Here is a 23,436-nt window from a genome sequence, read left to right on the forward strand (position 1 = left end):
GCGTTGGGCTTGGGCTACAGCCGCGCCGCCTTTGTCTTCGAGGCGCCGAGGGACTCCGGCCGCGGTTGTTATCGGGCCTGAAGGGATCCAGCGCCCTTATCTTTTCCCTGGAGACACCCCGTGCTTTACTATTCAGCCCCTTTCCCGCCCCTCTCCGCTTTCCTGTTCCCAACCGTGCTCAGGGAAACCTCACAGTGCCAAAGACATTCACTTCGGAAGCTGAGGTTTCAGACAAAAAGCTGCCCCTACCCACAACTCGGAGGCTCCAACCAGTCACTGATTTTTAACTTTCTCCCTTTAAAGACCTATTCTCTGGCTTAAGCAAAAAGTCCTTTTCTTTATTCTCCCACTCTAAGCTTGCCCTTTATTATCTTCGGTGGTGTTATTTTCGTTTTTATTTTTCAGCCCTCCAGACTCTGATTTGCCGAAATGGCTCAGCCTCAGCAGCTCGACCAGAGGGCTGGAAACCTCACATCTCCGAGCAAGGCTCGCAGCTCGCTCGGCTCGGAGCAAGATTTTCCCCCTCCCTCCAGCTGAAACCTCGCAGAAAACTCCCCCTGCGGTCGACTGGAAAATGAGCTCACCCAAATCTCGGTAGGCAGCGGTGGAGGAGGGCTTAGCCAATCAGGAGGCGCTCCCGCCAAGACGGCCCCACATTGGCTGTGGGGAAAATCAATTATCAAATAATCGATCAGCAGGGAGCTTCGATCTGCCGGGAATGTAAACTGCCAGTCCGGATTCCCGCCTTGATGGTGGCCAAAAAGCTGATTCCCTCAACGCAGCCAGCCCCTCGCTCCCATTGCCCCCAACCCAACCCATCCGGCCAGATGCACACCGAACCCTCACCCCAAAGGGAGCTGTAGGTAGGGGGAAGAGTTTTGAGAAAGATTAGGGGGTTCCTGTCCTCAGAGATTGTTTGGAAAAGATTAGGAGCTCTCAAATATATTCAGACTAACTCTTACTTGCTCAAACTAAAAAAGAGAATTTTCATCAATCCGAAAGGTAGGGCTCAAGTTTCTGTTAAGAGGGCTCTTGAGGAGCAGGGAACACAAGGCGAGCATCAGAACAGCGATTTGGAATCAGGTTCCACCGAGCGCGCTTAGCCTCCTTAAGCGACATCTATTGCTTCTTTTAGTACTGAGCACGACTCGGCGCCGGGTTCCCCCAATAGTGGGTAGAGGAGTTCCCATAAAGCCCAACAGCTGAGTCTTCCCAGACTCCGGTACACCACTCTCGCTTCGACACTACTAGTCCCAGAGCCTCAGATGCGCTTTGCCTTGAAAAAGCAACAACTGTTTAAAAAACCTCCTCCCCACGTTCCCTCATCAATGTCTGCTTTAGGATCTTTTCTTTTTCTCTATTGCAAACATATGTAGACCTTTCTGGCACAAATGCCCCGGTACATCACAAGGGAGGTGAAGGTTGGCCCGCGTGTCAAAGCCAGGGGGAATCCAGGTGACTTACCAGCACCTATAAGCCACTGCCTGACACCTGCACCCCCCCAACCCCCCACCCTCGTCCCCTTCCCCAAGGAATTTGCAAACACACTTTCAGGCCAACATGGAACCTCTCGGTCTCAGGAAGGCGATTTCTCTGTTTATTTCTCGGGAAACTGTTGGTTGGGCCAAACAACGCAAGCCTTTTCGATTACGGAGAGACTCAAACTGGGCCGGCAACCTGCAAGCCCTTTCCCGAACCCCAGCCCAGCCGACTGCGGCCAACACCTGAGCGCCTTCGGAGGGCTGCTCGCGGGGGTAGAGCACTGCCTCTCCAGCAGGCCTGCCAAGCATCAGCGCGGTCCGCCATAGGGGGAAACCAGGGGAGGGGGTGTCAAGCCAAACCTCGACGTGTGCGCATCTACGTTTATGATCTTTAATTGAAGTGTGAAAAAAAGTTGTGTAAGTATAATTTAACTCAGAGAAATTTCCTGCAAAATACATTTTGCTGACCATAGACTCTTAATAGCCCTAGGGGTTCTCGGGCAAGCCTTAGGTAACCAGTTTGAAGTTCATCTCAACCCTGCTGCCACATTCTCAAATTTGGAAAAGGTCACTTTGGGGCTTTTAGATATATAATTTGTTTTGTATTGTTACTTTCTGGTAAATACTTTCTTTTGTTTTCTAGCAGAGATGAAAAAAAGAAGCTTCAGGTAAGTCACTACTTTTCAAACAACCAAAAATTTCAGAGCATTAGGAAGACTGTTTTGCTCTTTAACCATGATATGTCAGCTACCTTATAAATATCTTTAAATTACCTACATACAGATTTTCCTTACAGAAATAGTTTGTGTGTGGGCTTTTTAAAAAAGTTTTACTAGTTTTGAAGTGTCTTCTTTCTTTACCCTCCCCCCCCTTTTCCATTTATAACTGTGAACCTAATGCTACTCCCAGGTCTTTATAAGATTAATTCTGAACAATCAAGGGAGTAAACCACTTTTACAGTGTAATTACAGTAGTACAAATTGTTTGCCCAAACCTCATTCTGGATAAGGATTTTACAATTAGCAAACAGTTATTACAGTTGGGGCTTGCTGAGAGAAATTGTGCAGAGGACGTCTAAAGTTGCAATCTAGTAGCCATAAAAAAGAAAAAAAAAAAACTCCTTTAGCAGGGTAGCAATTAATCACCTATGAAAAAGAAAAGGTAAAGGGAGAGTTCTAGGTATCTTAGTAAACTATTATCCGTATTTATACCTGTACTGTAACAGCACCTATCCTTAATTTATTTCAAATACTTGCTTTTTAAGGCAATAGCACTTTTATCTTGGGAATACTTGGCCTAGTGAAGGTTTCTGGCACTTGCCCCTGATTCTTGTACATGGGCCTTCTACACTCAGTTTACCCTTCAAATCCCAGAGTATCTTCCCAACTATAGAGAAGGAGGACTTTAAAGAGGCAGGCTGGGGCCTAGGTCTCTACTGTTTACACCTCCCGCAAGGAGGAATTTAAAGTAAGCGATGCCCCTTTAGGCTGTTGGTATAGTCCTCACTGAGAACTCCCTTCTCATTTTCATTCTCCTATAAGGAATTGTGCCTTTGGAAAGACCTATATCCTGTTTTAGGCTTTTGTCCATAAAGTTCAAACTGATGAGTCAGCTCCAAAACCCTCAGAAATTAGAGAGGCACCTCTTAAGGTAAATTGTGTGTGTATTTGCCAGCCCAGAATAAACAAAAGCCTGTTAATCAATCGAGTTTGGCAGCTGTGTTCACAGAATGATAAGGGTTTATCATCTGCCAACTAACTTTTAGATGCCTGCAAAAATGTTCGCTCTTTCCGTTGTCCCGCAGTACGGAGGCTTGGGTCTTGTACTTTAAGAACGTTCATCCTGCACATCTAACCCCCTGCATTAGCATTTACATTTCAAAAAACAGAAATAAGAGGAGGGAAAGACAGTTTAAAGAAAATAGATTTAAAATCTAGTCGAGATAATAGAGGAATGCTGGATAAGATAAGAGCCTGGATGTGATATGAGTGAAGGAACAAGGAGTCAAAGCTAATGAATGGCTGTGAGAAAAGTGAAATAAACTATTCAGAGGTCTATAAAAGGGAGAAACCTGGTTAGGTGATATGAAAGTGGGTTAGTTGAGGGGATTAGGAAAGACGTTAATCAAGTGCCCCAAAGAAATCCGGGCTGTAAGACCTGGGAGATTTGTTTACTGCATTTTGCCTCAGAAAACAAAGACTGTCTGGGTCCAGTTCAGAAGTCAATGAGAGGTCAACTTAGGCTCTCCAACTGTCCAAGGGAAAATACCTAAGTCACTATATTCTGACTGGATAATGCAAAAGTTAAGGGGGAAGAAGAGGGTGGGAGGTGTTTCCTTTACTATCTTTCTATTTCAAATCATTAAAATGCTTTGGTCTCTAGAGGGGGAAAATTACACTGGTTAACGTAATTACTAGCTCTGACATTTTCAGAAGTTATAGAGGTCTTTTATTAATTAAATGGAGGGCTTAATAAAATATTCCTAATAAAATTTATGGTTGTCTTAAAACTTTCTAAACAGTGCTATAAATTCTTAATAAAATTAACTGGGAAATGAGTTATTAGCCCACACTTTACCTTCCCCCCCTCTTCTACATAAGAAGCGTCTGCAGAATAAAAAGAAGCCTTTTAGTAAAATAAAAATATTAGCCAAAGTCACACATTGTTTTAGAAGATGTAAAGTATCAACTAACTTGTTTCTAATGGCTTCATCTTCCAATAGCCTCTAAAAGCTACTCACAAAACTTTTAGAGAATTTCTTCCCCTTTGCAGCTACACATTATATATTCATGTATATCTAAGCCCATTTGAAATACAATGCTTAAATTTCTGGGCTGAGTTACATGTTAACTTTGATAAAAAGCATAGATGCATCTCGTAAAATTCCAATTTGGAATTTTGCGGGTTAATATTATAAATATTTTCTTTGTCCATTAGAATATAATTAAAAATGTGATTTCTGTCAATCTAATTTCTTTAAAGGTAACTTTTACATAAACTTCTCAATCACACTTCCCTGTGAACTCATTTATAGCAGTCAGTGCACTATCTGAAGCAGCATTTTGTTGTGTAAATATAAAACCTTTTTCTTATCACTGAATTTCAAAACCTTGGTGAGCTATCTTAAGTTTGAGATACTTTACTCCTTTACAGATATAACACGGGCTGGTGGGCTGTTTAAGATGAACAGCATAGTCAAACACACTCCAAATCAAACCAAACAGCCTTGTTGGATTGTTCCGCATCTGAAGGCTTGATCTTTTGTGCCGTCTACTGGGCAATAGAAAAACTACAGCCTCTATGATTTAAACTTTTCTCTTGTCCAGTGTTGGGTGGGGGATGGGAAGGTGAAGGGGAATGTGATTTGTTGTTGGTAAATAATGAGAGAACTACAATACCCAATTTAAACTCACAGTACAGATTTTGTGACTTCAAATCTTAATATCCAAGTTTAGGACATTAAGTTAAGTATGGACACACTTCAACCTCTTGATAAAGGCACAAGGCTAAAACTTGCCTTTTACACAGCTATCTGTGCGTGCATCTGCACATGCATGCATGCACAAAGTCACCTTGGGAAGAGAAAGAAAAGAAGTGTGACAAGCTCAACCTCTCTGGAAAAAATATATTGGTGGTTGCTTGGCTCTGAGTGTGAATTGGCTTGACAGTCAAGTTTTTTGTACCTACTGCCTAGATAATCTAGGATGTACAAGTTCATTCTTGGAATTTGAAATATGATATTGTTCAATAACCAAGGAAAGTACTTTTATGAAACAGGAAATGAAATTGGTAATTAGAAAAAATTGTAGTGCAGTTACTTTTTGGCAATCTTGGATAAAAGCATGAAACTTCACTGTTTTCACTTGCAGACCACATGTAGGAGAAAGTGAGGATGAAATTCACAGTCAGATGCCTTTATGTAGCAGAGGCTGTTTGATGGTCTCTTAAACATTTAAAAATATTGTATACATTTTGATTATGATTTTAAAATATTTATAGAGTTCTAGTATTATGGAAGCTTAATACAAGAAGAAATGCATGGAGCTAACTTTGACCTCTGTTTAATATTGACATAGTTTCTAAATAACCACAATTATCATATAGAAGTGATTTGGTGATTTAAGAAAAACATAAACAAAACCCCAATGTCAGTTAAAAAAAAGAGAGAAGGCAAGCTAATTTTGGTGGAAGAGACATAGATTTGGGTACAAGGCTCTTAAAACTGTTCATCTGCTTTTCTGAAGTTAAAATTCCTTATTGAATTTTAATAAAACCTAGTAGCACATGACTAGTTGTTAGAGTGTCTTTTATTTATTTATTTTATTTTTTATTTCTTTTACAGAGAGAGAGAGAGTCAGAGAGAGGGATAGATAGGGACAGATAGAAAGGAACGGAGAGAAATGAAAAGCATCAATCATCAGTTTTTCATTGCGACACCTTAGTTGTTCATTGATTGCTTTCTCATATGTGCCTTGACTGTGGGCCTTCAGCAGACCGAGTAACCCCTTGCTTGAGCCAGAGACCTCGGGTCCAAGCTGGTGAGCTGTGCTCAAACCAGATGAGCCCACGTTCAAGCTGGCGACCTCGGGGTCTTGAACCTGGGTCCTCGGCTTCCCAGTCCGATGCTCCATCCACTGCGCCACCACCTGGTCAGGCTAGAGTGCCTTTAATAATAACCTAATAGTGAAAAAGAGATGGCTTTAAGACATTTTATTGATGCATAAATATACTTCAGTGATCTACTTCAAATAATACATATTGATGTGGCGCTATGTCAGAATGACTTTAAAGTATTGGATTAAATATAGATATCTCAGAGAACCTGGATTATTGACTACTTAAGGCAGTGAGATTGCTTACACTGCAGTGTAAAAGAACAGAATGCTTTTCAGTTGTGGTAGTACAGTGTTGGCAGGGTGCTGGTGGTTGTGGCGGACCATGTCTTTTTAACTTCAGCATAATCAACTGAACTGTGAAAGATTATTTTATGACACGCTGTTTGGGCCCCTTGGTCCAGATTAAAACAGCAACACCAGCAACAACAAGGACCCGCCTAACAACAGATGGAAAAGGTAGACAATTCTTACAGGAACCAATCACAAGGACTCATAGTTGGGAACATTCTAAACTAATAGGGGAAGTACTGAGTGCTGAAAGAGGTTTGGAGAACCATGCTCTGGTCACCAAATGCAAACATTTACCTTTGAAGCAACAGCATGGGCCAGACTAATCATGATTAACAGCTGTGTCCCACTGGACTAAAGGGGAATATTTTGTGAAAACCTTCAGGAAAAAAAAAAAATCGTACTGATTATTCAAAAATAAATATTTTAACATTTCATTGAGCTGGTTAATGAATAAGAAAAACATCGAAGGCTTCCTGCAGCTCACAAAGGATCCAGTAGCCTGAAAAACAGGAGAAGGAAAGAACCAGAAGCTGCAGGATGCCTGCTGAGTTGTTACTCACTTGTGACTATCTGAAAATAGACTTTTCTGTGCCCTTGTTTAAAAGTGAAAAATAAATATCATCTTTCCTTGTCTTTTTCAAAAAAGAAATTTAACGTCAGCCTATGGTACACTTGCTAAAAGTAATGATTTTTTTCCAGGCGATTTATGCGAGAAAGGGCCTATTTGAAAACTTATTACTAATGGGAGAAGGCGACTATGAGCCACAAATAAATCGGGTCGCAGCTGAGCCCACAGCCCTGAGGAGCGCCCCTTCTTCTGCGCTCAGCCAGGACGACTTCGTTGACTCGCAGGTCTGCGGCCACTTCCGGGACTGTGTACGGGGTGGGGTCCCGTCCCCGCCGAGCCCTCAGGAGGGCCGCCCTGCCGCCCGTGCGTGTCCGGGTGCCCGGTCCCCGTGCCGCCTGCAGCGCGCTCTGGTCCCGCGAGGCGCGCCGTCCTGAGGCCGGGCCTGCCCGCGTCCCCAGCGCAGACTCCCGGGCCTGGCGGCGGGCGGACGGGGTACGGTTCCGGAGGCGGCGGGCTGCGGGTTCTGATCGCACCTGGCTGGGTGGTGGTGGGTGGAGGAAGGTTGGTTTGGAGGAACCTTTTCCCCGGGGATCCCGAAATGTCTGGAGAAAGCGCATGATGGAAAGGTCCTGGCTTCTGCCAGTGACCCCACCCCCGCCAGTTTTGACAACCACTTTGTCTTCTATGGGGTTCGCCTCAGGTTCTGCGGGAGGGAGCGGGTCTGTACCGGACTGCGCGGGGTGGCAGCCCAGGGCCGGAGCGCGGGGACCCGCAGGGCTGGGACAGGGACATCGGTCGCTGTCTTCCGCTTCTTGGTTCTGGGCACCCGAGGGCGACTTTCTCCCTCTGGACTCCAGGACCCCGGCTCACCCCATTGTCCTCCTAGCCTAATTCTGGAAACTTCTCGCCTCCGCTCTCTGACCGCTCTTTCTCCGGGGCGCCCGGAGCTTCGGGGTACCGCCCATTTCCCGCTTCCTCCTCGGAGGCCGAGTGTGTCCAGGAGTCGGTTTGGGACGCGGGAGTCTTTGGGGACCCGGGTCCTGCGCGCCCCCAAGGCCGCGGCGGCTCCCTCGGAGGCGCTGGAACAAGCGGCGCGCTGTGGCGGAGGGTATTTCTGGTGCGCTCCTGGGACTGGGAGCTGCGGGAACCGCACGGGGTCCCAGGCGTTACTTCTCCCGAGACTCTGGCCGCAGCACCGTCCGCTCCGTGCGCTCCGTGTGGCGTTCACGTCTCAGAGGAGGTGGCGACCACAGGGCCCTGCGTGGGGGGCGGCTGGGGGAATGTGGCCAGAGGCTGGGAGAAGGGGAGGAAAGGAGAGAGACACAGAGTGACAGGAACAGAGAGAGGGAGAAGCAGATAGCGAGTGGAAGAAACAGAGACATAGTCGGGGACACCCGACACAGAGGGAACCCGGCCCAACCTTGCCCGTCACCACCGCACAATAAAGGATCCTCCGCACACCCGGCTTCTCCTGGGAAGGGGAAACACGCTGTGCAGCTTTCTGCTTCCAAAAGATCCTTAGTGTAGACTTTTGCATAACTGCATATTGACTTTCCTAAATAGTTGCGCAGAGCTATTTGTGCTTCCACTTGTTCCATCGCAAACAGTTCCCTTGGGGAAAAGAAAAAAAAGAAAGTGTGTGTGTGTGTGTGGGGGTGTCTGTGGGTGTGGGTGTGTGTGTTTGGGGGTGGGAACACTAAGGCCAAACAAAAACACTACCACCCTCTTTCAAAGTGTCTCTTAGGTCACTCCCAAAGTGACAGTCCTGCTCTGGGAAGTGAATGAGGGGACTGCTTGGCCTTGTGTCCGTTTTTCACAGCCCCCTCCCCACCTGGAGAAACAGAGAATATCGGGGCATTGTTACGGTGATTAGTTTCACTGGCCCATTTCCCGCTTGCTCTCAGATGAGCAAGTTGAGACCCAGAGAGTTTAAGTAACCTATCCAATTTCTTCTCTGTCTTTTCTGCATGTCTCAAAGTTCTCTTATTTATATTTCATTTCTTAAAACACACACACACACACACACACACACACACACACACACACACACACGTACAAAAGAAACCTTTCCTACTTCATGTCTCCTGCCAGAAGCATCGTGTGTGAGGATGGTCTTGTGTGAGTTTAGGGACTGGGTGGTGGTTCCTTCCTCCTCCCCAACCTCCACCCCCTCACTGCCCAACACTGACTCCAACTCTGACCCCTCGTAGGAGAGCAGCAAGCAGGCAGCTCGCTGACCTGTGGAAGACCCTTCCACAGAACAGGAAGAAAGGTGCAAGGACGAATTGTATTAGGTGTTGATGGTGCTGTGGTCTCATAGGCTTTGTCCCCCACTCCAAACAAACAAACAGACAACACAGGCCTTTTGCATGACTTCCTGTGAGTGAATGACCCTAAGCAGAAAACTGGCCCAGGTCACCCCGGGGACAAAAGTAAGGATGCTCAAGGCCTTATTTACCCCAGGATTAAAAAGAACATTCCTTCTAATTCTTATCCTACTCAGAAACTTGCCTTTTAAGGATGTGAGAAGGGGCTTCTTGGAGTCTAAACAGACATAATCCCCCATTGGGATGTTTAGGTTTCAATTTTATTCCTGCTTCCCTGAACCCCACTGCAACCAAGACCCAGGCTTTCGAACCCCTTACAAAGACATCTGATATCTTTCATGGGCAAAATAAAATTTTGTGTCACCACTTTTAATTCTGAAGTATTTTTGTTTTCAGCTTTAAATTTTGCTTCCAAAACCAATCAGTTATTTACTGCTCTCTTATTCCCTGATTTTTTTTTTTTTTAGTCTTTCATTCTAAACTTTTTGTTACCTTGAATTTTGTCTTGATTTGGGTGTTTCATACAGAAAACCTGCTTGTAGGATTATTTGCAGTAATCTATACTTACTTTAATTTTTGAAAACTTGCAGGAGTTTACTGATTTTTTAAAAACTTATTAACAAAAATAACCTAACACTTTTTGAGGTTTAATACTTAGCAATGTGCTATGTCCTAGCCTAGCCTTGTGATAGCCCATTGCATTTTTTTATATACCTGTTGATTCACAGACCTTTCAGTTAATCTTTCTGAGGAACCCAGGCCTTTGTGATATGATATACTGCTCTGTAAATTATTGTATTTGCAACTATTTGGTGATTGTAGGCTGAAACAGAAGAATGATTTTGGAAACTGGTTCTGTTAGAGAAAGCTCTTTACATGTACAAATAAATATTCCTAGCCAAGATTCTGGGTAGTGGTAGTGAGTGGCAGAACTGAGAGTTAGGACACTTGGGTTCAAATTTTAACTGGGTCACTAGTGCGCTAATTGCATATGAATAAGCTAATCACCTGCAAGATGAAATGATTACATTCTTTTGTTCTCTAAGTATACTTTAGATTCTTGTATTTAGTGATTCTGCATTATAAAATTAGATAGAAAATATGTAGCTTCATAATGAACAAACAAATTTAGTGTTAGGACATCACAATAGTACCTATGTCATAGATAGTAAGCATTAAAGAGGTCGATTTTTTGGAGGGGTATTTTTCCAAAGTTGGAAGCAGGGAGGCAGTCAGATTCCCGCATGCGCCTGACCAAGATCCACCAGCATGCCCACCAGGGGGGCGATGCTCTGCCTATCTGGGGCATTGCTCTGTTGCCACCAGAGCCATTCTAGCGCCTGAGGCAGAGCCATGGAGCCATCCTCTGCACCCAGGCCAACTTTTGCTCCAATGGAGCCTTGGCTGCAGGAGGGGAAGAGAGAGATAGAGAGGAAGGGGAGGAGGAGGGATGGAGAAGCAGATGGGTGCTTCTCCTGTGTGCCCTGGCCAGGAATCGAACCTGGGACTTCTACACGCCAGGCTGATGCTCTACTGCTGAGCCAACTGGACAGGGCCAAAGAAGTTGATATTTTAGAGTTGGATGGCAGAAGGTCATCTTATGACAATGTTTCCCTGCCTGGACTTCATCCATTTACATTCAACCTTAAGATTTTTGCTCTGTTTTAATGATCTCTGAATTACTATTTACTTATCTTAAAAAAAAGTCTCATTTAAGATAAAACACATAAATGTGTTCTAAAGTGAAACATTGTTATAGAGTTATAGAATTTTTTTTGTAATGCAAAATACGATAAATACATTAATAAATGTAAAGCAAGTGCTTGGATATATGCTCCTAAATCATCTTTACCTCTCTTTGAGAAGCAACAACTACAGATATCTTTATCTACTCAACATGCATTGGTCTAAATGGGTTCTACTTTTAAGAAGTAATCACTAGAGTAAGAAGTAAACACTTTTGGTTAGGAAAAATTCAACATTAATTTTAGGAAGAAATCAACACTAATGTCTTACAGTTCTGCTTTGGTACTTAAAGTGGGAGTGTATCTTGTAAACTTGTAACTGCAAACTTGTTGATATTGGTGAATTATATGAAACCTCCATCTTACAAGACAGCATTTTGAAATACAATCACTACAATTTTAGACATTTGTAAGGCCCAAATTTATGATAATAAGCAATTTTTGAAAAGTATACTAGATTCCACACTATAAAAATGATAACAATGTCTCGTAAAAACTTTCAAAACAATGAAATCTGAAACTTTTGTGCTTTATATTCCAGGGAAGGGAAAGTAAACGATTCTACTTTGCAGTTCTTTTTAAATTAATCACTCTCAACTGCGCCCTCTTTTTGAGATCCTTTGGACAAGGAAATCAAGCTCAGAAGAATTCCTTAATACCTTCAGGCACTGTAATCTCCTGATAGTGCTCTCTAAATTTGAAAGTGACAACTTTCATCTTTGTTGAAAGTTACACCTGAAAGAATGAAAGTAAACAAAGAGATGTCAAAGGCATAGAATTATTTTTGTTACCACTAGATTTTGTCTGGATATTCTTTAGTGTGGTTTAGAGATTGCAACATTAAATTCTTGATCTACTGGCCAGCCAACTTTTGCAGACACTTGTTCTAGCACCCTGATTCCACATTTGCCCTTTCTTTGTAGCATTGCCCACTGAATTTGTAGGGCGAGAGATAATTTATACACAGATTTTATTTCTTTATACCTAATAGTGACTACATATCTCAGTAGACCAAACACCCTTTGCTCGTAGATTTGTTCTGTTTTGTTTTTTTTCCTAAACATGGAATTAAGTTGAAATAATAATTTATTGAAACGACGTAGATACCTGACCATCTTAAAATCCCAGGAAAATGAAAACCAAAAAACATTGCCTAGTGAAACCAGAATGCTTAAGAACTTAAGAACCACAAAGTTGAAAATGGATAGTTATGGCTCTTTTAATAACTGTCACTTTACTGTGATTCTAAATCAGCATCCTGGCACGATGAAGAGTGTAGTTGAACTTCATATGTTCTGGAAACCACTGCTTTGAAGGTCACACTCAGCCTTGTTTAAGTTCCCAGCTATATCCCAATACCAGCCATCGTGGGCTGCACCAGACCAACCATGGCCTTAACCTGATAAGAACCAAATGCCCACAGCCAATTAGTTTAGTCTTGTGATTCTATACTTGAAGGTTGCTGTGTTTTTTTTTTCCCTCATTGAGCACTTAACTCTCTTTAATTTTATACTTTTGCATTTTTATGGTAGTTGGCCAGCACCTATTTAAGCTAATTTAGAATTTTACGTATTTTCAGATACTCTTACCCATTAAATACTTAGGGCTTATTTGTTGGAGATGCTCAATCAATGAGCCTTCCTCAGGGCTTTTAACTTCTTACCCCAGGAGGAAATAGTTTGAATTTGTTTCAAAATTCTTTTCTTCTTATGTGCCCTTTTCTTTTCCTATGAGTCTGTAATTTAGTTCTGCTGACACAGTTGGTTAACCCCATACTGGGGAGCTGATTAAAAACACTTTCTACAAATGTTTATTCCTATTGCTGGTATTAATCAGCATTTTTTATTTTATTTTATTTATATACTTATTTATTTTCCTTATCTCTTCCTTTTGTTTATCAAAATCTTTCCACCTCAATCATTCTATACGGGCATAGTTAAAAAGCTACATACATACCCAGTTCTTTTTAAGATAGGGTAGTTCTCACTACACCATCTGTAATGTACCCACTACATTAGAATGGTTCCAGAGAACAGGAAGTGGTCATTGAGATTCTATCAGACCATATATGCACCAGAACAATGTAAACTATGATCAGGTTTCTTCCTGTCCCTGTGCTCAGGGACCATTCGGTTGCACAACAGATTCCTCTCTTGTGGAATACTTTCTTGAAAAACCTGAATTGTTATAGATATGCTGAGGGAAGTTGCTCATGGTCGTTTATTTACTTTACACACTCCAGTTAACCCAGATACCAAAAGCCATTGTCACTGTCCTATCCCTGCTCTTTTAAAAACTTTTAAAGAAGACATGAGGTCAAGAAACAGTTTCAGAGTTGACCTGCTTTTGTCATTGTCACTGACATTTTTTGGATAATGATTAAAAGGTGAGTCTGTTGCAAATTTCATAAATCAGTCTTTTCTCTCTGTTCTGCTGTAAAGTTGCCCTTCACTAACATCACGATACGTCATTGCTTTGTCTCAGCCAATCTCAGGGTGCCTGAAAGTGTTTGGCTAACTTTGGGGTCCCATGGCCTATCATTGGTAAGATCTGGTTCTGCACTGTTCATCTAGAACAGTGTTATTCAAGTGAAGTTAACTATTTGACCTAAACAAGTCTTTTGTGTTCAGGGATAAAATTTGAAATTTTAATCTTTGTCTCTAATTTAATAAAATGTTTCACAGCTTGCAAAGCATGCTCCCTTCCAGGCCTCATATCTTACTTTCCTTCCCACAAACTGTGTGAGAATTTATTATCATCTCCATTTCACAAGTAAAGTTTAAGTCACACAACTGTTAGGGAGCAAAGGCTGTATACTGAATCATGGTATCAGCATGGAAAAATCTTTGTAACTGGGTCATTTTACTGTGTTAGACATTTGGAGGAGAGAGTATGAGAAAACATTTCTCTTTGCTTGAATTTCCTACTTCTTTTTTCTTCTTCTCCTACCATCTACTATAACAGGGGTCGGGAACCTTTTTGTCTGAGAGAGCCATGAAAGCCACATATTTTAAAATGTAATTCCGTGAGAGCTGTACAATATGTTTAACACTAAATACAAGTAAATGTGTGCATTTTATGTAAGACCAACACTTTTAAAGTACAATAAGTCTCTGAATTCTTTTTAATAACATTGTTATGCTGTTGCTAACCAATGATGAATAAAGCACTTCTTACCATTAATGCGACTTCTGGTGCTGCATGGTTTTTTTGATGGCTTTGTAATCTGGTTGATACGTGGTGAGATTAAGCTTCATGCAGGCGTTGATACTTCCATCCATTAAACATAATCATAGATTGGTCTTAATGTTCTTTAGATGTGAGAAAGACTGCTCACATGCATATGTAGAGCCAAACATTGTCAGTACAGCAATACTCACACGCTGCAGTGTGTGGTATGTGATGGGAAGTGCATTCCAAGTTTTGACAATCAGCTGGTCCACGGGTTGAAGTTTTTTCATTTCTCCCCACTTGTGTTTCCTCACCAACTCTGCTTGCTGTCGTGCAAGTCTTTCCAAATCTTCATTCAGTGACTTGAACTTATTCACCCACATGTCTGAGGCCTTCAGGTAAGCAGCTTGTAGCTCAAAATCTCTGATGGAGACACCAGGGATGTAACTCAGGTTGGCACTGTCCACTGCACACTCGTGTGGTTGGGTGATGAACTTAAAAAGATGAGTGCGCTCACGAAATTCTCCAAAGCGCGCTTTGAATGACTGCAGGAGATTAGATGTGAAGCCCGCTAGCTGCTGGAGATCAAGATGTTGAGCAGGGTCACTTGCTGTGCATGCATCTTTAAACTCTCCCAGTTTTTCAAAGTGTAGTAAATGACCTGTTTCAATGTTGGTGATAAAGAGTTCCAGCTTATTTTCAAATACAAACACTGCTTATTGAAGGGATACGACTGTATTTCCAATGCCTTGCATTTTCACATTGAGCTGTTTCAGATGTTCAGTCATGTCCACGAGATAGTAGAACTTCAGGAACCACTCAGTGTTAGCTAACTCAGGATGCTCGATGTTTTCCATTTCAAGAAAAGTCTGGAATTTGCTCAGACAAGCTGCGAAATGGCTGAGCACCTTCTCTCTTGACAACCAATGCACGTTGCTGTGCAGAAGCAGACCAGGATAATTATTCCCAACTACATCCAGCAGTATTTTAAACTGGCGTTCATTTAAAGGTCGGGCAACAATAAAGTTGACCACCTGAATAACCAGTGACATCACCTCATCAAGCTGCTCGCCTTGCTTCTGAGCACAAAGTGCCTTCTGATGTAGGATGCAGTGAAAACTTAGGATGGGTCTTATTTCATGTTCACAAAGAGGCACTACGAATCCTCTGTTTTTCCCCACCATGCACGGAGCACCATCAGTACACACCGAAATAAGTTTATCTATCGGTAGATTATTTTCTTTAGCAAATTCAGTGATAGACTTGAATAAATCCTCCCCTCTTGTTGTCTCTTTCATAGGCAAAACTTTCATAGCAAGACTTTCCTCACGTAGTGTGTCACCGACAGCATACCTTGCAATCACGCTGAACTGGGATAAATGTCTTATGTCTGTTGACTCATCCAAAGCAAGAGAAAAGAATGGTGCTGCATTTATGTCTTTCACTTGTGTTGCCTCAATTTGATTTGCCATCATGATGGTACAATCATGAACAGTTCTTGCCAACAGAGGCATGTCTTTTATTCATTTGATTATCTTGTCTTTATCCAAAAAGTCGCCAAAAAGTTCATTGGCAACATCAAGCATGAATGTTTTGGCATACTCCCCATCTGTGAATGGCTTTCTGTTTCTCACAATTGCTAAAGCAGCAGCAAAGCTAGCCAAATTCCAGTCACCTGTTGGGTCCAAACATGGAGTTGCTGCTGACTAGCTTGCACTCTGCACAGTAGCTCTTGACATGCTTTCTTCCTGCTGGATATTTCGATGCAAATGTAGTATGGCGTGTGTCAAAGTGCCACTTTATATTTGACCGTTTTATTGATACAATTTTGCCACTGCATATTAGACACACTGCAGAACCTGCTCTCTCCACAAATGCGAATTCCTCTGTCCATTCCTGCTGAAAAGTACGATACTCCTCATCTTTTTTTCTTTTAGCCATCTTCTTCGTCAAAAGGGTTTCTGCAATTAGCTAGCTGACTACTTGATTAAAAGGAGAGAAGTTTACTTCCTGACCTCACAATGACCCGTGTACATTACGCATTATCCAATAAAAATTTAGTGTTGTCCTGGAGGACAGCTGTGACTGGTTCCAGCCACCCGCAACCATGAACATGAGTGGTAGGAAATGAATGGATTGTAATACATGAGAATGTTTTATATTTTTAATGTTATTATTTTTTTAATTAAAGATTTGTCTGTGAGCCAGATGCAGCCATCAAAAGAGCCACATCTGGCTCATGAGCCATGGGTTTCCGACCCCTGTACTATAAGATTAGAAATATTCAATTTCCTGAACTAGATCCCCAGAAATTATCACTATTTCCAATGTCCAGACATTTTGAACTGATTAATCATGCTCAATGGGAAATATCTGCTTCTCTGTATTTCTAAGAGATTTTTTTATTTTGCAAATACCATATATTTTTGAAAGATCACACTCAACCTTATATATAAAATGCAAGGTTATATAGATTTATTATAATTCTTTTGTTCTAAAAATATTCTTGTAGTTGGTTTTTTCTTTTGCATTTAAAAACTCTAATATAGACATAAATCAATGGATGACCTATCATAGCATGATTTTCAAGGAGACAGCAATTCAAACTTTCCACTTAAAGAAAGAGAGGAAACTGCTCTCAGGAAATATTAGTGAACCGGCAAGAGTCCTTTTTAGAACACAGTTACCATGGGATTGAGAAGTATTTGCTAATTATAACAGTACACTAATTATCTGCTTTTACATCTCATCTTTCTGTCTTTCTGTCTAAACTCACTTCTAATTATATGGTACTCTTTTTTGCATATGACATATCTAATAGTATTGCTTTTATAAGATATGAATTTTTGTTCACTTGGAAGTATTAAAGACATAGTTTCACTTCCAAAATTTTTTCTCCTACAGTGTAGTGAAATCTTTTGATTGTAAGTTGAATAAGCTGTCATATTGGGGGAAGGATTTAAATATTAAACATATTTTTAATCTTCCAAAAGAGAATAGCAAAAGGATCAGCCTTGTCATGGCTTCTAGTTTTTTAAAGCAGTTAGCAGATGTAGCCACATTATCTACTAATCATCATCACTGTCATTGTTGCCATATTTTTATTTCCAGAATTTCAGAAATTATAATTGATGGAAAGACATTTTAAATATAGAGTAATAAAGCAGAGGTTTCTGGGTTGTCAGAACTTATTTTTGTGTCATTAATTTCCCCCCCCTGAATTATACAGGTAAATTTAGAACAAAAGTAGCAATCACAATAACAAATGTGATTTTGATTCTTGTATTTTAATTGCCTTGGGCTTGTTGAGTAAATAAAAACAGAAAGTTGCTTTCTGTGTAGAGAGAGTGATCCTTGCTCAAATCCTCAAAGCAGGAACTTCTGTAGGGGTGGAATGTGCTTATGAATTGGGGTAGAGGAGCTATATCTTTAGGAAGCCTCAGGCTTTACTTCCAAGCACAGGCTCATGTGACAGCTGTTAGTCTGACTCATTTGTTGGTATATACTTTCTCCAACTCCACTCCTGATCATACTTTATTGATTATGAACGTTAATGCACACATATTCATTTTAATGTTTATTTGTTTTTAAAGAACACTTAGAGAATAATTTATAAGCGCTTAAAGAAATATCTAATAGAGTACTTGAGGCTTCAGCAAATACAAACAAAATCTGCTCTGCAGTAATTTATATATATATATATTGAGTGAGAGGTGGGGAGGCAGAGACAGATTCCTGCACGCACCTCGACTGAGATCCACGGGGAAAGCCCCCTACTGGCGATGCTCTCCTCATCTGGGGGTGTTGTTCTGTTGCTCAGCAACCGAGCTATTCTTAGCACCTGTGGTAGAGGCCAAGGAACCATGCTCAGCACCCGAAGCCAACTTGCCTCAGTTGAGCCATGACTGCAGGAGGAAAAGAGAGAGAGTGAGAGAAGTGAGAGTGGGAAGGGTGGAGAAGCAGATGGTTGCTTCTTCTGTGTTCTCTGACTAGGAGTTGAACCCGGGACATCCACATGCCAGGCCAATGCTCTACCACTTTACCAACCAGCCAGGGCCTGCCCTGCAATATTGAAAGCACATATACATATATGGATCAAGCAGTTTTAGAGCTTAGGCTCCAGGAGAGGGTAGAAGGAGGTGGTGAGGGCTTGTTGGAACATAGGAAGGAGCATTTATTGAGGGCTTCTTCTATGTCAGGCACTGACATTGTTTCATTTTGGTACAATCTAAGTCTATTGAGGGTTGTTAATCAAATTAGAAATCTTTTGGCATACCTTTTACATTGAAATGCACTGATCTGAAAACTTGGATTTTCCTGCCATCAGTTTCACTTTAATGCCCAGCCATAGAATCATTTACATTCATTCAACTCAAGATGCTCAATTGCTCAGCAAACTAAGGGTGCAGTCGGGGTCTCAAGAGCCCTGTGAGGGCATTTTCTGCAACTAGAAGCATTTCAACAATGGTAGGGATTCTTTGTTATTTGAACAGAGACCCCTTTCCATCCTTCCTACCGCCTTGAGCTGAGGCACCTCATCTGGAAATCAAGAGGACTAGACTTTATTTTTGATATCCCTCCCAGCCTTGGTGATTTGTGAATTTCATATTTGATTCTGTTAATGCCAAATGTTATAGCTGAAAGGGGGAGAGCAGACTAATAAACAGAACTTTCTCAGCTGAAATCTTAGGTGGCCAATAGAAACGATTTAAGTATTTTCTGACTTTATCAGAAATGCATTCCTTTGTGGCAATTATAAGATACATTGAGAAACAAAAAACTTTAAAATTTTTATTATTCTTTTTGCTTTTATCATTTTAGTGATAGTAAATTATGCAGTGAAAAGTTTCCAAAGAGGTAGAACAACAGTCCCATATTAAGCTGCTGCAGATTTTTTTTTTTCCTGTTAGCTATGCTTTGGAATAGGGAACTCTCCTTCTTGGGGTTCAGTAAAATAAATGTCATGCCATCTCTTTCAGAATGTTGTTCTGATGTTTAATCAATGTTTATAAATCTCTTCAGGATCCTCACATGATAATTGTGACCTAAAGTACAAAGTATTATTCTTAGAATGGAGTAATTTTATCCAATTAAATCTTTGAGCTATCACCTGAGTAGAAAATACTATTATTACTTTGCAAATTACTTTGTACTTAAGTTTCCTCATGCTCCCTAACCATGAGCAAAAATCCCATCAAAAGGGACTTATTAAAATATATTTAATATTTGCAACTTTACATGGGACATTACACTGCAGAACAGTATGCTCTAGAGCTGCACTCAGGGCAGGGCAGAAGTAACTAAATCTCTCTGAGGGTGGGTCTTATACAATGCCATTAACCACTCTTGGAGCAGCGGTATAATTAATAACTGAACGCAGCATGTCATTAATTTGAATGGGATCATAAGAGACTTTGAATTATAAGCTAGGAATCAACTTAGAGATTTGCCCTAGTTTGTAGAGACTGGATTTTCACAATTAGTTGGTAATGTTTGCTATTTAAAATGCAGCCAGCTCTTCAAAAACTATTGCCAAGCATAGAATTGATGCACCGTGTATCCTAGCAAGTACTTAAAATAATCTGTTATGTTTGAAATGAATCAGTCTAGACACTGCTTTTCATTAATTAATTAATGCATTAACCCAATTATTTATTGCCTATCTATGTGACATCTGGATTACAGAAGGTCTAGTGAGGTCCTGGTCAGGTACCTCTGAACATCACCCTGCTGCACCAAGGTTGCGAGTTTGATCCCTGGTCAGAGCACATACAAGAATCAACCGAGACAAGATGGCCATGGAATAGGTGGATGTTCCAACTCCCATATCCAAGAACCAAAGTGGATTACAAATTAATTTTGAGAACAGTCATCTTGAAAGACCAACTTTGGACTAAACTAAGAGGATTCTACAGCCAAGGACCACCGAAGAACCCACACTGAGACTGGTAGGAAAGGCAGAGATGCGGAAAGGGCTTCCCTGCTCCCAGGAGCGAGCAGTGGCCGGAAGGGACTCTCAGGGTGGGGAGGAGTGCCCGGCGAGTTGTGGGTTGTGAGTCCTCAGCCACAGAACTGGAGTCCCAGCCTAGAGCCCTGGAGCCTGGAAGGGGCGAATGAACTGTATTTGGCTGAGAAAGGAGCCTAGATACTGTTTGAGTGCAGGAGACAAAACTCTCGGACCCAGGCTCTGTATTAAAGGGACCGCATGGAGAGCCTCACTCACAGCCACCAGCCGGGGGATCTGGGGGTGGGGAGCACTGGGAGGACTGGAGTTGCCAGGGGAGAGTTTGTTCTCGGAGGCTCAAGGATAGACACTTTGAGGAAAGGGCACTGTAACCCTTGGGCTAAATCATGCCCCAAATCTAAAGTGAACATTTTTCCTCAGAGCAGCAACACCAGCAAAGAAAATAAATTACCCCATCCACCAGAGGCTCTCTTACTACAGTCAGAACAAAGAGGCAATTAGAGGCAGGCAGCATGTTAGAGACACAGGTAGTGAGTGCTGGGGTCTGAGCTACACAGCCGCCCCATGCTGCTGAGTGCTTGTGGGTGGTGGGTGGGCCAGCAGCGGGGTGAGCTGCAGGAGCCAGGGCAATACCGGCAAGCATCCGCGGGACCGCCCATGAAGGTGGAAACCTTGGTGGCCGTTGAGGTGCTCCGAGCTCACAAGCAATCCCACCCGCCCTTAGAGGTAGAGGGGGCCTGGACTACAGCAGAGGCAGTCAGAGCGGCTGCGCACAGACTCACCTGCACAGGCAGAGGCTGCAGCAGTAGCTTCGAAGGTCTGAGCTTGTGCGCAATCTCGCCTGAGGCGTGGGCCCACAACTGGCAGCGGCTGAGGGTCTGCAGTAGACAGAACAAAGCAGGAAAAAAAATCTAGTAAAAGGGAAATGTAGATTTAAAGAACAAAATGGCAATAAACAACTACATATCAATAGTACCCTTAAATGTAAATGCATTAAATGCTCCAATCAAAAGACATAGGGTAGCTGAATGGATAAAAAAGCAGGACCCATATGTATGCTGTCTATAAGAGACCCACCTCAAAACAAAGAATACATAAAGACTGAAAGTAAAAGGATGGAAAAAAATATTTCATGCAAATAGAAATGAAAAGAAACCTGGGGTAACAATACTTATATCTGACAAAATAGACTTTAAAACAAAGACTATAGTAAGGGATAAAGAAGGTCACTACGTGATGATAAAGGGAACAATCCAACAGGAAGAGATAACCATTATAAATAACTATGCACCAAATATAGGTGCACCTAAATATATATATAAAGACTTTGATGGACATAAAAGGCAAGATCAGTAGCTATAATAGTAGCAGATTTCCATACCCCACTAACATCATTGGAAAGATCCTCAAGAAAGAAAATTAACAAAGAAACAGTAGAATTAAGGGACACACTAGATCAACTGGATTTAATAGATATCTTCAGAACCTTTTACCCTAGAGCACATCTCTAGGATAGACCACATGTTAGGGTATAAAACGAGTCTCAAAAAATTTAAGAAGATTGAAATCAAATCAAGCATCTTCTCTGACCACAATGGCATGAAACTAGAAATCAAATACAATAGAAAAACTGAAAAACACTCAAACACTTGGAAACTAAACAGCATGTTATTAAATAACGAATGAGTCAACAATGAGATCAAGAAAGAAATAAAAAGTTTCCTTGAAACAAATAAAAAAAAGCATACAAAAACTCAAAATCTATGGGACACAGCAAAAGTAGTCCTGAGAGGGAAGTTCATAGCATTACAGGCATACCTTAAGAAGCTAGAAAAAGCTCAAATAAACAACTTAACCCTGCAACTAAAAGAACTAGAAAAATGACAGAAAGTAAAGCCCAGTGGAATTAGAAGGAAGGAAATAATAAAGATCAGAGTGGAATAAATGACATAGAGACTAAAAAAAAGAATACAGAGAATCAATGAAACCAAGAGCTGGGTCTTTGAATAGGTAAACAAGATCGATGAATCCTTAGCCAGATTCACCAAGAAAAAAAGAGAGAGGACTCAAATAAATAAAATTAGAAATGAGCGTGGAGATATAACGACTAACAAAGCAGAAATACCAAGGATTGTAAGAAAATACTATGAAGAATTGTATACCAAAAAATTAGACAACTTAGGTAAAATGGACAAATTTTTGGAAAGATATAATCTTTCAAAAATCAATCTGGAAGAATCAGAAAACCTAAACAGAAAAATTACAGCTAATGAAATTGAAACAGTCATCAAAAAACTCCCAACAAACAGAAGCCCTGGCCCAGATGGCTTCATAGGCTAATTCTACCAAACATTCAAAGAAGAACTAACTCCTATCCTTCTCAAGCTATTTCAAAAAATTCAAGAGGAGGAAAAACTTCCAAGCTCCTTTTATGAGGCGAGCATAATTCTGATTCCAAAACCAGACAAAGACAACACAAAGAAAGAAAACTATAGGTCAATATAGCTGATGAATTTAGATGCTAAAATTCTCAACAAAATATTAGCAAACCGGGTACAGCAGTACATGAAAAATATCATACATCATGATCAAGTGGGATTTATACTGGGGAGGCAAGGCTGTTACAGCATTCACAAATCAATCTGTGTGATTCATCACATAAACAAAAGCAAGGAGAAAAAGAACATGATAATATCAATAGATGCAGAAAAAGCATTTGATAAAATCCAGCACCCATTTATGATCAAAACTCTCAGCAGAGTGGGAATACAGGGAACATACCTCAACATGATGAAGGTCATCTATGACAGACCCACAGCCAACATCATACTCCAAGGGCAAAAATTAAAAACAATCCCCTTAAGATCAGGAACAAGGTAGGGGTGCCCCCTTTCACCACTCTTATTCAACATAGTTCTGGAAGTCCTAGCCACAGCAATCAGGCAAGAAGAAGAAGTAAAAGGCATCCAAATTGGAAAAAAAAAAAGTGAAACTATCATTATTTGCTGATGATATGATATTGTACATAGAAAACTCTAAAGTCGCAGTAAAAAAACTACTGGACCTGGTAAATGAATTCAGCAAGGTGGAAGGATATAAAATTAATACTCAGAAATGAGAGGCATTTTTATACACCAGCAACAACCTGTCTGAAAGAGAAATTAAGAAAACAATCCCCTTCACTATTGCAACAAAAAAATAAAGTACCTAGGAGTAAATTTAACCAAGGAGGTTAAAGACTTGTACTTGGAAAATTATAAAACATTGATAAA

The sequence above is a fragment of the Saccopteryx leptura genome, chromosome 3 (genome assembly GCF_036850995.1).
Source record: "Saccopteryx leptura isolate mSacLep1 chromosome 3, mSacLep1_pri_phased_curated, whole genome shotgun sequence".
NCBI classification, from domain to species: domain Eukaryota; kingdom Metazoa; phylum Chordata; class Mammalia; order Chiroptera; family Emballonuridae; genus Saccopteryx; species Saccopteryx leptura.